The sequence below is a fragment of the Bubalus kerabau genome, chromosome 10 (assembly GCF_029407905.1).
Source record: "Bubalus kerabau isolate K-KA32 ecotype Philippines breed swamp buffalo chromosome 10, PCC_UOA_SB_1v2, whole genome shotgun sequence".
In the NCBI taxonomy this organism is placed as follows: Eukaryota; Metazoa; Chordata; class Mammalia; order Artiodactyla; family Bovidae; genus Bubalus; species Bubalus kerabau.
In genome coordinates this window covers 55299247-55313734 of record NC_073633.1, presented here as the reverse complement: position 1 = coordinate 55313734, position 14488 = coordinate 55299247, and the positions used below count along the sequence as shown (strand labels likewise).

The 14488-nt window shown below is 41.2% G+C and overlaps 1 protein-coding gene across 3 annotated transcripts in view; it reads right to left on the bottom strand.

Moving 5' to 3' along the window:
* Positions 1 to 13896, bottom strand: part of BNIP2 (BCL2 interacting protein 2) — a 228141-nt gene extending 214245 nt beyond the window's left edge. For all 3 annotated transcript variants that reach the window (XM_055537786.1, XM_055537782.1, XM_055537785.1), the window contains exon 1: positions 13495 to 13896. The gene's annotated coding sequence lies outside the window, so the exon portion shown is untranslated. The remainder of the gene's footprint in view (positions 1 to 13494) is intronic.
* Between the last annotated feature and the right edge of the window lie 592 nt (positions 13897 to 14488).

Sequence of the window (14488 nt, the reverse complement as noted above, 5' to 3'; positions counted from 1 at the left end):
GCTTCTAGAGATATGGTAAGTCCCTCTCCTGGATCCTAGCTCCACAGCTTTTGTGCTATGCACTTTTGAGCATTTCTTTTTCTAGACTGGGTCTGGAAAGCAGCTGGAGCCAGACAGTTTGACTTGAATATTGGACCAGGTCCAGGGTCATCCTGGGTCTGACTTAAGCTGGATTGGGTTCAGCATGAGGCCTTGGGTGAATAAAATTTTAAGATTGAACGATCAGGTTGAACTTTCCAAAGATAGTCTTGAACTACAGGGGCCACAATGGAGAACTTTTAAACTAGATAAGCTTATCCAGTCAGGAGGTGCCCTAAAGGAACAGGGATCTCAACCAAGCCCTCACTATAAAGAGTTGAGGAAAAATGATTTTTCCTCCTCTCTAGTTTCTGGTGACCAGGATGAGACCTGCTAGAACATCCACTCTCTCCAGATCTGCAGACAGTATCCTGGGAAAACTGGCAGATGCCATCAGTTCAGTTCAGTTGCTCAGTCATGTCCGACTCTTTGTGACCCCATGAATCGCAGCACACCAGGCCTCCCTGTCCATCACCAACTCCCAGAGTTCACCCAGACTCACGTCCATCGAGTCAGTGATGCCATCCAGCCATCTCATCCTCTGTCATCCCCTTCTCCTCCTGCCCTGAATCCCTCCCAGCATCCATAGAGGGTGAGAATTCTTATCAGAGTCAGCTGTCCCAGATCACTATCTGTAGTGACTGGTAGAGAGGGGAGGGTAAAATTTTACATTCATTCTTTCCAAATTCAGATTGGCAGGAAAAACATTTATAAGAAGGGCTTCCCCGGTGGCTGAGAGGTAAAGGATCCATCTGCAACATAGGAGATGCAGGTTTGATCCCTGGATTGGGAAGATGCCTTGGAGAAGGAAATTGCAACCCAATCCAGTATTCTTGCCTGGGAAATCCCATGGATAAAGGAGACTGGCAGGCTACAGTCCATAGCGTTGCAGAAGAGTTGGACACGACTAAACAACAAGATATTTAAATTGTGACTCATGGATATGCCTAGGGTACCCACTGGTACTTTTCTCTCCCAGGACAGCTACTGCCTTCTTTTTTGTCTTTTTCTGTGCCCTGAGAACTTGGCTTGGCAATTGTCAGGTCAGGAGACCCAAAAATATGACAAGACAGAAATGCGGGTGGCTCCTCATCTGCAGATAGATGTAGCTAGACAGAAATGTAGGTTGCACTCCATGAGCACCTGGGTTCTGGCTGACTGTTGCCAGCTCTCAGGGGAACTCTTGCTTATTTTTGGGAGTAGTTCAGAAGGATTCTTTACCACCTGAGCTATCAGGGAAGCCCTGTTATAAATGACAAAATTCTGTATGAAGACATTATTTACTACTAACTCGCAAGAGGATCCCACACAGAAAAATCTCAGTGAGGTTTTGAAACCAAAGTGAATAGAGATTTAAACACCATCTCTGTGCAATTTTGTGTCCAAATGTTTGCGACCCCATGGACTGCATGCAGCCTGCCAGGCTTCTCTGTCCATGGGATTTTCCAGGCAAGAATTCTGGAGTGGGTTGCCATTTCCTTCTCTAGGGGATCTTCCTAACCAGGGATGGAACCCACATCTCTTACACTGGCAGGCAGATTCTTTACTGCTGAGCCACCAGGGAAGCACCAGCTCAGAAGGATAGTATCTTTCTGAGTATATCCCCACCACTTGTGGGGACCCCTCTTTCATGCATGGGATTATTAATATTGCCGGGAATATTTACTCTTTGTACCAGTTGAAACCTGAAAATATACTTAAAAAATAATTTACTTTAAGTCTATGGTCAAAAGCTGGCCAAAATGGAAGATGATATTCAGAGCCTGTAAAGAACCTTTTTGAGACCTTCTTCCCTAACCTAAAATGAAACCGTACCCAGAGGGAAATAAAAACATTCTGAAGCTTTATGTGTAAGAATTTACTAAAACGTTCCGAAGAAACACATCTCTAAATCTAGAACATAGAAATCTTTTTATTTCCCACTGAGTTGAAGATCTTCTCTCTGATATAAAGAAGCAAACTGAAGATGATATAGTTGGATCAGTGGGTAACCTTGATAACTTCAGCTTGCAACCCAATTTTCTCTTTTTATTTTATATTGGAGTATAGCAGATTAACAATGTTGTGACAGTTTCAGGTGGACAACAAAGAGACTCAGCCAAACACATACATGTATCCATTCTCTCCAAAACTCCCTTCCCATCTAGGCTGACACATAACATTGAGAAGAGTTCCTTGTGCTGTACAGTAGGTCCTTATTGGTTATCCATTTTAAATATAACAGTGTATACATGTCAATCCCAAATTCCCTAACTATCCCTTCCCCATGTCCTTCTCCACTGGCAACCATAAGTTAGCAACCAATTTTTTTTAAGGAATTGCAAACATCTGTACTGTCTTGCAAATCAGGTCTTTACGGGAACAGAAATGTGGCGCTAGAAACAACTCAAAGCCCACCTATCCTTTTTACCAATCCCAGATCCTCTTGAATCATCTCAGAAGGCTTGCAGTCAGAGAACAAAAGTCCCTCTTGGTAGAACTTGCATTCTTCCTCTGCATCTTTTGAGATGTAAATATCCTTCCTGGTCTTCTCCAGAAACCAAAGTAATTCTTATCAGAAGTACAGGACAAAAGGAAAGTCTATCTTGAAAACTCAGCCTATGAAACACCCTAAAATCTCTTCCTCAAATTTTAGTAAAAAGTTTAACCCATGTGAGCAATTAAGCTTACTTTATACCATCCACCAGAAAAACAATTCGGATCCAACAGTTCTTTATAAACTAGTGAGTTTTGCATTAGAGCTTCCCAGGTGGCTCAGGGGTTAAGAATCCACCTGCCAATGCAGGAGTTGCGGGTTCCATCCCTGGGTTAGGAAGATCCTCTGGAGAAGGAAATGGCAACCCACTCCAGTACTGCCTGGAGAATTCCATGGGCAGAGGAGAGCCTGCTGGGCTACAGTCCATGGGGCCACAAAGAGTCAGACACAACTGAGCATGCACACACGCACATGAGTTTTGCATTATGTTTCATGGCTAAAATTTAAAAACAAAGCTCTAAGATCTTTGTTTGCCTCTGCCTGTATGTTTACATATGTTGATGTGTATGTAATGTGTGTTTTTTTCCCTACCTCTGATGATATTGCCAAAATTAATTTGTAATGAGCTCTATTTACTTGGCTTAAAGACAAACAAGCATTGATATAAATCAAGTAAACACTGAGAAATAGACACTAACTGAAATGTTTCCAAGTTCATGTAATCTAGGATAATCTTTAGTAAGTAAAAGATAGTTTAAATTTGTTGGTTTAATTAAAATACACATGTCCTAGAGTTATCAGCATTAAATAATACTTTTATTCTATCTAGGTTTACTGAAAATCAAATAAACCCATGTTATCTATTATGTAATTTGTCAGCAAGAAAGATAATTTAAGATGATGGTTAGCTGTTTAATGCCTCATGAAATTTTCATGACTAAACATAATTGTTAAGAACTGAATTAAGTAGACGTAAGTAGGAGAAAGGCTTATAAATAAAGTTTTGAACCATAATTATGCGCTATGGTATGTTTATTCAAAAATAGTTTCCAAAATCTTTTTGGTAACTTACAACCTTAAACTTATACCCAGACAAGTTAAATAATGGAAAAGCACTAAATATCTAGATCTTTTCCAAATAAGATAAAATACTGAGACATTAATTACTGAATATAAGTTTATCTACTTTTGGCTTCCTTTAACAAAGGCACTAAAACTGTTTGCATTTATTAGTAAACATATTTTGGGCCATACTGGAAACTTATGAAGAAAAATATACTTCTAGGAATTATGAAATACATTTATAAATTTGCCAAGATACAGAATACTAGAGTGACACAGTCCACAATGGCTTACTTCTTAGTTTTCACTACAAATTAAGGATTCTAATGGCTAAAAATTCTAATTAATTCAGGCAATCAAGGCTACTTAGAAATATTAAGGGTGAAAGGAAACAACTGTGTATGAAAAATAAGTAAAGAAAATAAAATGACTGCTTATTGCTTGTTTCACAAAAAGTTAAATGTCTTAGGACAAAATCTGAATGGATATGAAAAAGTTGTAGAAGTGTGTGGAGAAAGAATCTTGGGAAAGACATTTTATGTGTGGTCAAGCTGATTAAGATTAGAATGGATTTATGTACATTTTTCAAGAATGAGTTTTAATGTCAACAGTACACTGATGCAAGATTAGAATTTGGTTTTCTGTTAAAAAGACAAAGCTTTCTTAGATTATTGGTCTGCTTTTAATACAGAATTGTAACCAAAGGTTTTTCTTTACCTGTTAATTAATCTGCCTGAACAGCAAAGATGTTGTGTCATACCAAAATAATTTACTGTTTTTCATTTATCTTTATTGTGTTAAGTCACTTCAGTTGTGTCTAACTCTTTGCAACCCTATGGACTATAGCCCACCAGATTCCTCTTTCCATGGGATTCTTCAGGCAGGAATATTGGAATTGATCGTGATGCGCTCCTCCAGGGATCTTCCCAAATCAGGGAGCATACCCCCATCTTTTACATCTCCTGCATTGGCAGATGGGTTCTTTACCACTACCGCCACCTGAGATTGTCTTTATTAGGTTTTTGATTACTTAAGAAAATCTCATCTTCTCAATACTTAAAGCACTAGATTTTGTTCACAACTATGTAAACTTCCTATTTGTCTTTAACATCTATCACTTTGGTGAAATAACTATTATTTCTTAATGATGTGATATTATTTAATCAAAATGTTCAAAACATTTGACATAGTCTCAAGATCAAATTCTAAACTAAGTCTTTTTTATCTCAAATGAACTTTGAGATTTCCTGGAGGGTCCCTGGAAAATCTCAAAAGGATCTCTCTCTCACTTTGTAAAAGAGAGATATTAAACTATTAATAATTAGGTTTATTTGGTATGTTACATTACATGGGAAGCATTGTCAAATAAACCTTCTTAGGTTATGTTTGTATGGATGCATGTTAGTAATATATTTTAGGAACTGTACAAAATGTAAAAAATCTAACATGTCCAGGTATGATGGGGTCAGTCAAAATTCCAGTTATTATCCTAAAATGTTTTATGTCACAGAAATAACCAAATTTCCTTATCAATTACATTGTAATGAACTCTCAAGAAATCTTTAATCATGGGCGTGTTTAAAAGTCTTTTGTCAGTTACAGTTATTGCTTCACTAAAAAGCCTCTTGATGAAAGTTAAAGAGGAGATACATGTACCCCAATGTTCATCGCAGCACTGTTTATAATAGCCAGGACATGGAAGCAACCTAGATGTCCATCAGCAGGTGAATGGATAAGAAAGCTGTGGTACATATACACAATGGAGTATTATTCAGCCATTAAAAAGAATACATTTGAATCAGTTCTAATGAGGTGGATGAAACTGGAACCTATTATACAGAGTGAAGTAAGCCAGAAAGAAAAACACCAATACAGTATACTAACGCATATATATGGAATTTAGAAAGATGGTAACAATAACCCTGTGTACGAGACAGCAAAAGAGACACTGATGTATAGAACAGTCTTATGGACTCTGTGAGAGAGGGAGAGGGTGGGAAGATTTGGGAGAATGGCATTGAAACATGTAAAATATCATGTATGAAACGAGTTGCCAGTCCAGGTTCGATGCACGATACTGGATGCTTGGGGCTGGTGCACTGGGACGACCCAGAGGGATGGAATGGGGAGGGAGGAGAGAGGAGGGTTCAGGATGGGGAACACATGTATACCTGTGGCGGATTCATTTTGATATTTGGCAAAACTAATACAATTATGTAAAGTTTAAAAATAAAAAAAAATAAAAAAAAGAAAGTTAAAGAGGAGAGTGAAAAAGTTGGCTTAAAGCTCAACATTCAGAAAACGAAGATCATGGCATCTGGTCCCATCACTTCATGGGAAATAGATGGGGAAACAGTGGAAACAGTGTCAGGCTTTAGTTTTTTGGGCTCCAAAATCACTGCAGATGGTGACTGCAGCCATGAAATTAAAAGACGCTTACTCCTTGGAAGGAAAGTTATGACCAACCTAGATAGCATATTCAAAAGCAGAGACATTACTTTGCCAACAAAGGTCCGTCTAGTCAAGGCTATGGTTTTTCCTGTGGTCATGTATGGATGTGAAAGTTGGAATGTGAAGAAGGCTGAGCACTAAAGAATTGATGCTTTTGAACTGTGGTGTTGGAGAAGACTCTTGAGAGTCCCTTGGACTGCAAGGAGATCCAACCAGTCCATTCTGAAGGAGATCAGCCCTGGGATTTCTTTGGAAGGACTGATGCTAAAGCTGAAACTCCAGTACTTTGGCCACCTCATGCGAAGAGTTGACTCATTGGAAAAGACTCTGATGCTGGGAGGGATTTGGGGCAGGAGGAGAAGGGGACGACAGAGGATGGGATGGCATCACTGACTCAATGGACGTGAGTTTGAGTGAACTCCGGGAGTTGGTGATGGACAGGGAGGCCTGGCGTGCTGCGATTCATGGGGTCGCAAAGAATTGGACACGACTGAGCGACTGAACCGAACTGATTGCTTCATTTCAACGTTTTTGCAAAAGTGAGAGTCATGGAAAGGACCCTATCCAGTACTCTTGACCACTGACACAGCTGTAAGATCAAGGTGTTGAAACTTGAGTGTGTATTTCACAAACGAAGAAGGCGTCACTCATCATCTGGTCCTATGCAAACACACAGGCTCTCATAATCAAATTGGTTAGGAAGAGAAGTAACTGACATTGATGCAGACTGCTTTCTCCTGAGATGTTGGATCAAGGACATTTCTTTCCATTCCTCTGTCTCTCTCTGATCATCCTTTTCCTAATTCTCCTACCATGAAGCTCTTTATGATTCTTTTGTTCAGTTTTTATCTCTCTCTGGCCTGGAAAGATAAGGCCATTGTTTACCTATTTCAGGCCATTGCAAGAGTGAGTAATGCGACCTCTAACAACTGCTGGATTTGTCATGATGCTGGTGACCCTATAGGTTGGTCCATCACAAACTTCCCTCTAATTTCAAATGCCTCAGTTTCTCTGCAACAAGTTCAGCTCTGTATTGTGTCAGATTCCCTCAGCCTGTGGATCCATTTCCTTGTCTTAGATAACAATTCCAAGCCCGGACTTCCCTGGTGGACCAGTGGTTAAGACTCTGTGCTTCCACTGCAAGGGCCATGGGTTCAATCCCTGGTGGGGGAACTAAGATCCCATATGTCCACGAGGTGAGACCAAATTAAAATAACAACAGTATCAAGCCCAGGAGACCTGGCATCCCAGCTCTATACAAAGAAAGGAACACAAGGTAAAGGGAACCTGAATAAAACCACCTGTGCAGTCCACAGAATCTTCAATTTTTCTGGCCTCTGTCTCAGTCACCTTTTCAATCCTGAGCTACTACTCCAATGGGAATTACTGGGAGGCATTCATGATTCAAAATGAACCTCTAAATGACTTTAATTCAGTCTTGGTTTGGTGACATGGGGCTCAACATAAGAACTCTATTTGGGTTCTTAAATAAAGCCTTCTCTGATAGATCTCTACTGCCGTGGCTGGAAGTTAGCGCAAATGAAGCTATGGTTAGGACTGTCTCCTTAACATTTGAAGATACTGCCAAATCAGCGGCTTAGGGAATAGTTGACCAACAAAACTCCCTTGATTCTCTGGAGAAAGGTGCTCTTGGCACCACGGTAGCCCCTGATTATCTTTTAGCCGAGCAAAGAGGTTATTTGTGCTCTGACCAAAACCATTTGTGGCATTTGGATTGACACTTTGGGGGAAATTGAGGCTCAGATACAGAAGATCACTGAGCAAGCCAGCTGGCTTAGGAAAATGACTCCTTCAGCAGGAATCCTTCGTTGACTTATTTGATCCTGATTGGTTTGAGTCATGAGGACCATGGCTCCAAGGTGCACTCTAGACAATGGGAATTACCCTGCTTATAATAATCATAGTAGTCTCCCTGGTGTGCTGTATTCTCTCAAAACCTTCAAGTGCATCTTCACAGGTGCTAACCACCAAGCAAAGGATCTCCCTAAGACTAGAATGTCAGAAAAGGAAGGAAGAGAATGACTGATTCAGAGAACATAAACCCAACACCGTGATCTGTGAATATCACACAAAGCATCAGCAGAAACACCAAGAAGTTTAGAGCAGAAGCTGGGAATAGCACTAATGCCTTACATTTCAATCACATCTCTCATTTAGGCTGAGAGTCTGATCAAAAGGGAGATTGTCAAAAACAAGATAATAGACCCCAAATGGAGTTCTTATGTTAAGCCCCATGTCACCAAACCAAGAATGAATATAGTTTCAGTTCTCCCAGAAATGTCTTAAATGAGTCAATCAGGAATCACCTCATCAACACTTGTTAGGCAATCTACAGACCCCTGCCATTCCCTAAAGGAAAATGACTTTGCAATAATCAACCTACTTTTTTGCCTAGTATAACTTCCTTGTTCCTGCTCTCTTCTGCCTATAAAAGTTTATCTGCTAGATTGGATACTGCCCAATTCAAATCTACTTTTACCCAAATAAATTCTTGAATTTTTTTAATATGCTTCAGTTTATCTTTTAACAATATGTCATAAAGTTTCATGGAGAAGGAAATGGCAACCCATTCCAGTGTTCTTGCCTGGAGAATCCCAGGGACAGGGGAGCCTGGTGGGCTGCCGTCTATGGGGTCGCACAGAGTCAGACATGACTGACATGACTTAGCAGCAGCAATAAAGTTTCAGAAGCACCCAGGGAGTTCCAAAATTCCTATCTGTGGCCTGAACTATCTTTATCAGGGATCAAATTATTTTTTACTCCAAAACTGCCACAGGGTTTAAAACCCCTGGAACCTGGAATCGCTGTTTGGGGATTTTAGTAACCTAAATACCACACCAAGGGATAAATGCTGGATCCCAAGTCTTCCTAGGCCTGAGTTTTGCTTGGACTGAGGATACAGAAAGAAGACATGGTCCCTGAAATTTGGGGAGGATGGGAGGAGCAAGTAAGAGTCTGTGTAACAGAAAGGGGTATCACCCTCCAAGAGGAGGGTGGAGCCAACTTGGCGGACTTGGATTTCTCTTAATGGACAGAGAGGAAGCTAGTAATAATAATAATAAACATATAATAGATGTTTCCTCAATAATAGTACAGGGCATTTCATCCTATTAACCACTCTTAGGTAGCTGTGATACCTGCACACCAGAACATTTACATCAGAAGTATCAACTTCAATTTTAAAAAGCTGTGAGAATAAATCTATCCAAGTTTTCATTAATTTGGACATCAATATGTTGGAATGTGTGCTGATTTGAATGAGAGCAAAGCAGATGCTCCCCTTTGCTCGGCAAACTGCCTCTTCATTGATAATGCAAATTGTGGCTGCAAACATCATCTCTGGGGGGCGTTTAAAGTGCTTAAAGGAACACACTGCGCACTTCAGAAGCGTTCCTTTTATATGCAATTAGTCTGTTCATGACACATCATTCTTATCTATTCATTAAAGTAAGTCCCTGGCTTAGTTGGAGGCATTTTATGGATTTTCAGACTCTTGGAGACACAGAAGTCTCAGGAGCTGAAAGGTCATCCAGTTCACGACCCCCTGGGGTCACTCCTCTCTCTCCAGCATCCATGCCTGGGCTACCATCATCTTTGATCCTGTCCAGTGAGAGGCCACTCTTGACCTCCCCTAACTGACCTTGGAAAGCTCATGAACTCTGGAGTCAGGAGGGCCTGCATCAAATTCCAGCTTAATCCTTTACTAGTTATTCAAGCCTCGGTTTCCCCAGGAAGACTGTGTGCACCGTGGCTACCATGTAGCGTGGTCTCAAAAATAGAAGCAGAGTAGCTTCATGATCATCTCTGGAGTTGTAAAGGGGATTATGACAAATGGACAAGAGATTTCTTTGGGGGGTAGAAATGGTTTACAGTTAGATTGCGATGATGGTCACACCATCTGTAATTTACTAGAAGTCAGTGAACCGCAGACTCAAAACAAGTGAATTCCATGATCTGTAAATCACGCCTCAATAAAGCTGCTAAATATACATATATATGAAAATACAGAGGAACTTTTTTAAAATTAAAAAACCCAAGGTGCTAAGCATAGTACACATGAAATAAAAGCTAACTTGGGGTGTTGTGGGAGAAAGTATATGTGGTTAGGAACACATGTATACCTGTGGTGGATTCATTTTGATATTTGGCAAAACTAATACAATTATGTAAAGTTTCAAAATAAAATTAAATTAAAAAAAAGTAAAAAGTGTTATAAAAGCTTCTGCTTTGTAATCTCAAGAAAATTACAGAAAAATTGTCTCTATGAAAGATAAAGATCATAAAAACTGAAAAAAAATATAGTTCCACAACTTTAGAAGAAATCCATGAGACCAATGTGTTTAAGAATTCAGAATTTTTTGAATTTTAGAAAATTAATGTGAGGCATTTTCCATAAATTACATAACACCCCAACAGGGTATGCAGTAGCATCTCATAATTAAACACATGAATATATCTTTAATGAAATGTATGAATATTCATACTAAGTAGGATAAATACGAAACTATAAATAGATTCATGTCAGTTCAGGCCTGGTTTTGCTGGCCAGGGAGTTTTCTACAAAACTTCAGAAAAATCTCGTTTAGTCAGACTCTCAGGATTTCTGGAATAGAGACCTGGGTTGTGGTTACGGTTGTCATCACACTGCACTCTTTCCTTCTATTTCCATGTCTTATCCCAAGATTGCAACAGTCTCTCCCAAGGGAGACCCTGAAGTTGAAGACCAAGCTTGGGGTTAGATTGGAAATTTTGTACTGACAATACTGAGCTTAGATGAGAGATCCTGAAAGATTACAGGATAAACATGGACATTTTAAATGGAAAATACTGTTCAGGATAGAGTGGGGAGAGAAAGAAGGAAGCCAAATTGTTTTAACTAAGGATAAAGGCTGGAAAGTATACCCTTAAAAGCTAGCACACAAACATAGGAAACAGAGAAAGGAACAGTGCAAGTCTAATTCATGCATAGGTTCTGTATCATTTACTGAGCTTGTTTATTTCAGAACTACCTTGTAGAAGTTTATGAAGCCTTGCAAAGGATTTACACCTGTTCTTCTCTCCCTCTGATGCAATAAGTGCGCAATCCCACCCTCCTGCCTCTGCAGAGGGACCCTGGGTCAGCAGAGATCCAGGATGTTACAACACCATGGCCAGGAGAGCAGACTTTCCCTCAGCCTGGTGACAATGCTATGACAGCCCAGCATGGCTGGGCAGACCATACCTATGACCCTGAGTTTCAGGGCAACGCTTGTTTTTGGTTTGTTTTTAAATTATAACAATATGATAACACATTTATAGACCTGGAAAATACAAAACAAAGTTACATATAGTTCCACTATTATAATTATTTTTAAGAAAAGATTTTTAGTTTGAGTTTCAATATCAAACTCTCAAAAATTAATAGAATGAACAGATAGGGAAATAGAAGGATACAGTAGGCCTATACAACACTACAGACTGGTTCCAGATTGGGAAATGAATACGTCAAGGCTGTATATTGTCCCTGCTTATTTAACTTATATGCAGAGTACATCATGAGAAATGCTGGGCTGGATGAAGCACAATCTGGAATCAAGACTGCCAGGAGAAATATCAATAGCCTCAGATATGCAGATGACACCATCCTTAGGGCAGAAAGTGAAGAACTAAAGAGCTTCTTGATGAAAGTGAAAAAGTTGGAGGAGAGTGAAAAAGTTGGCTTAAAACTCAACATTCAGAAAACTAAGATCATGGCATCTGATCCCATCACTTTATGGCAAATAGATGGGGAAACAGTGGAAACAGTGTCAGACTTTATTTTGGGGGGCTCCAAAATCACTACAGATGGTGACTCCAGCCATGAAATTAAAAGATGCTTGCCCTTGCTCCTTGGAAGGAAAGTTATGATCAACCTCGACAGCATATTAAAAAGCAGAGACTTTACTTTGCCAACAAAGGTCTGTCTAGTCAAAGCTATGGTTTTTCCAGTAGTCATGTATGGATATGAGAAAGAAAAAGAAAGCTTGAGTACTGAAGAATTGATGCTTTTGAATTATGGTGTTGGAGAAGACTCTTGAAAGTCCCTTGGACAGCAAGGAGATTAAACCAGTCCATACTAAAGGAAATCAGTCCTGAATATTCATTGGAAGGACTGACGCTGAAGCCATAACTCCAATACTTTGGCCACCTGATGCAAAGAACCGACTCATTGAAAAAGACTCTGATTCTGGGAAAGATTGAAGGCAGGAGGAGAAGGGGACAACAGAGGATTGAGATGGTTGGATGGCATCACCGACTCGATGGACATGAGTTTGAGTAAGCTCCGGGAGTTGGTGATGGACAGGGAGGCCTGGCGTGCTGCAGTCCATGGGGTTGCAAAGAGTCGGACACGACTGAGTGACTGAACTGAACAGCACTGTGAACCAATTGAACATAACGAGACTCCAAACTCCTAAAGGGCAGAGACTCTGTGAATCAATATTTTCTTTCCACGGCTTACCAAGCATCTCAATAAACACATGCTGATTAACTAAATGGATCAAAGAATAAATCTAATGTCAAATAAAAGTAGTTTCATAGTTGACTGTTTTGCAAAGATGGCCGACCCTTGCTCTGGGATCAATAGTTCATGGAAAGGATGCAAATCCCTGGGTTCTCGTCATGCTACCCCACACAATATGTTCTAAGAAACTGCTTCTCCTGTGGAGATGTGAGCTGACTACGGGCATGAATGGAATAGTACACAGGCTTCATAAACATGGACTGTAGCTTCTTCATACCTGACTCTCAACCAAAGAATCATTTTCTGCCGGCAAGACTAGAACAAAATCTCTGTTTTTATCTTTCGCTTCACACTGACCAAGTTCACCAAGTTACATGGCAAGGCGGCTCCCCATTTTCTACATGGGAGGGGCTCAGGGACTGGGGTGTGCAGGTTGTGTTGGAATTGAATTTCCACAGCAAACAATCTGTGCTTAGATCGTATATTTATCTGGGCTTTTTTGGAGATACTGAGGAGATTCCCGAGAGTTTGGTAAGGCCTCCCCAGCCAACCCGTAGTCACCATTTTAGAGAATCATAGCCTACTCCCTTCACAAGCCAGTGAGAATTCCATAAACTGTCATTCAAAGTATCGGCTTTTCCCTTGGAGTGGTTTATCTTATCATCATGTCTCCCCTAGTGCCCCCACCCCAACAAAAGAAACCCCACAATTTCATCAACTCACAAAATCAGAGACTCTCAGATCAGACAAAACCTTTAAGATTAACAGCCCACCCATGTGGTTTTAATCCCCACTCTAACGCACCCTCCAGGTGCAGGGAACATGGACGCAACTTTAGGGAGTCTCTGATATATGTCTGATATTTTAAGCGCAGGCATACACTGTATTTACATGAATTCACGTCTCTGTAACAACAGGTACTTACCTTGATTTCCCCTCCAATCTATGGTCGAGGAAACTGGGACCTGGACATGCTGGGTGACTCACAGCCCACAGCTATTGAGTCAGAGTGAGATATAAACCTAGAGAAACTCCAAAGATGGTGCTCTTCCCGAGTCTGTACCCCACGGAAGCCAAGGGACTGATGCCATCCGCTGCGAGAAAAGTCCTGCTGAGGATGAGTAGCCACCACTGCCCTTGCCTTTCACCCACCGTGCCTCGGAGCTCAGGACTAGAGACTCGTGTGGCCAGCATCTCAGACAGGTGAAGACAGTTCTCGGGTCCACCCACTTCCTCGGGCCCACGGCCCCTTCAGGTGTTACCCAGCCAGGTGTCTGCTGGCAGTGCTCTCCTCCTTCTCCGCCTACAGGGTGAGCACAGGACAGGGAGGCGCGGTGGGAGGCGAGGGGAGAGAACCATGAACACCTGTGGTCGATCACTCGGAGACTATAAGAGCGCAGCGACAAATGGCTTTGTGTTTTGAGACCTCTGAGCCTGAAGTCCGTGCCTGAGAAAGCTGCCATCTCTGCTTCTCATTGTCTTTGTGGGAAAGAAGCAGACAGGTGCACACAGGAGGGACTGGGGCTGCGTCCTGCCCTCCCTGCCTGCCTCACAGATCAAGGGCCACAGATGCCTATTTTTATAGTCTTTTTAAAAAGCTTTCCTCCCCATTTCCCTTCAGTCCTTCCCTCTTCCTCTCCCTCCCTCCCTTCTTTCTTCCTCCCTCCCTCTCTCCTCTCCCTCCCTTCTTTCCCTCCTTCCTTCCTCCACACAGCACAACATTACAGTTCTAGTGAACTAAGAATCTAAAAGTCTGGGTTCAGAGTCTGGCTTTGCAACTCACTGGTAGGGTGATGTCTGGTCACTCACTGCAGCTTCTTGGGCCTCAGTCTCCTCACTTGTGCCAGGAGGATTACAATGATTTGGCACCCAGTGCGGACATTTAAATGCACTCTGGAACCACAAACACTGTATACCAT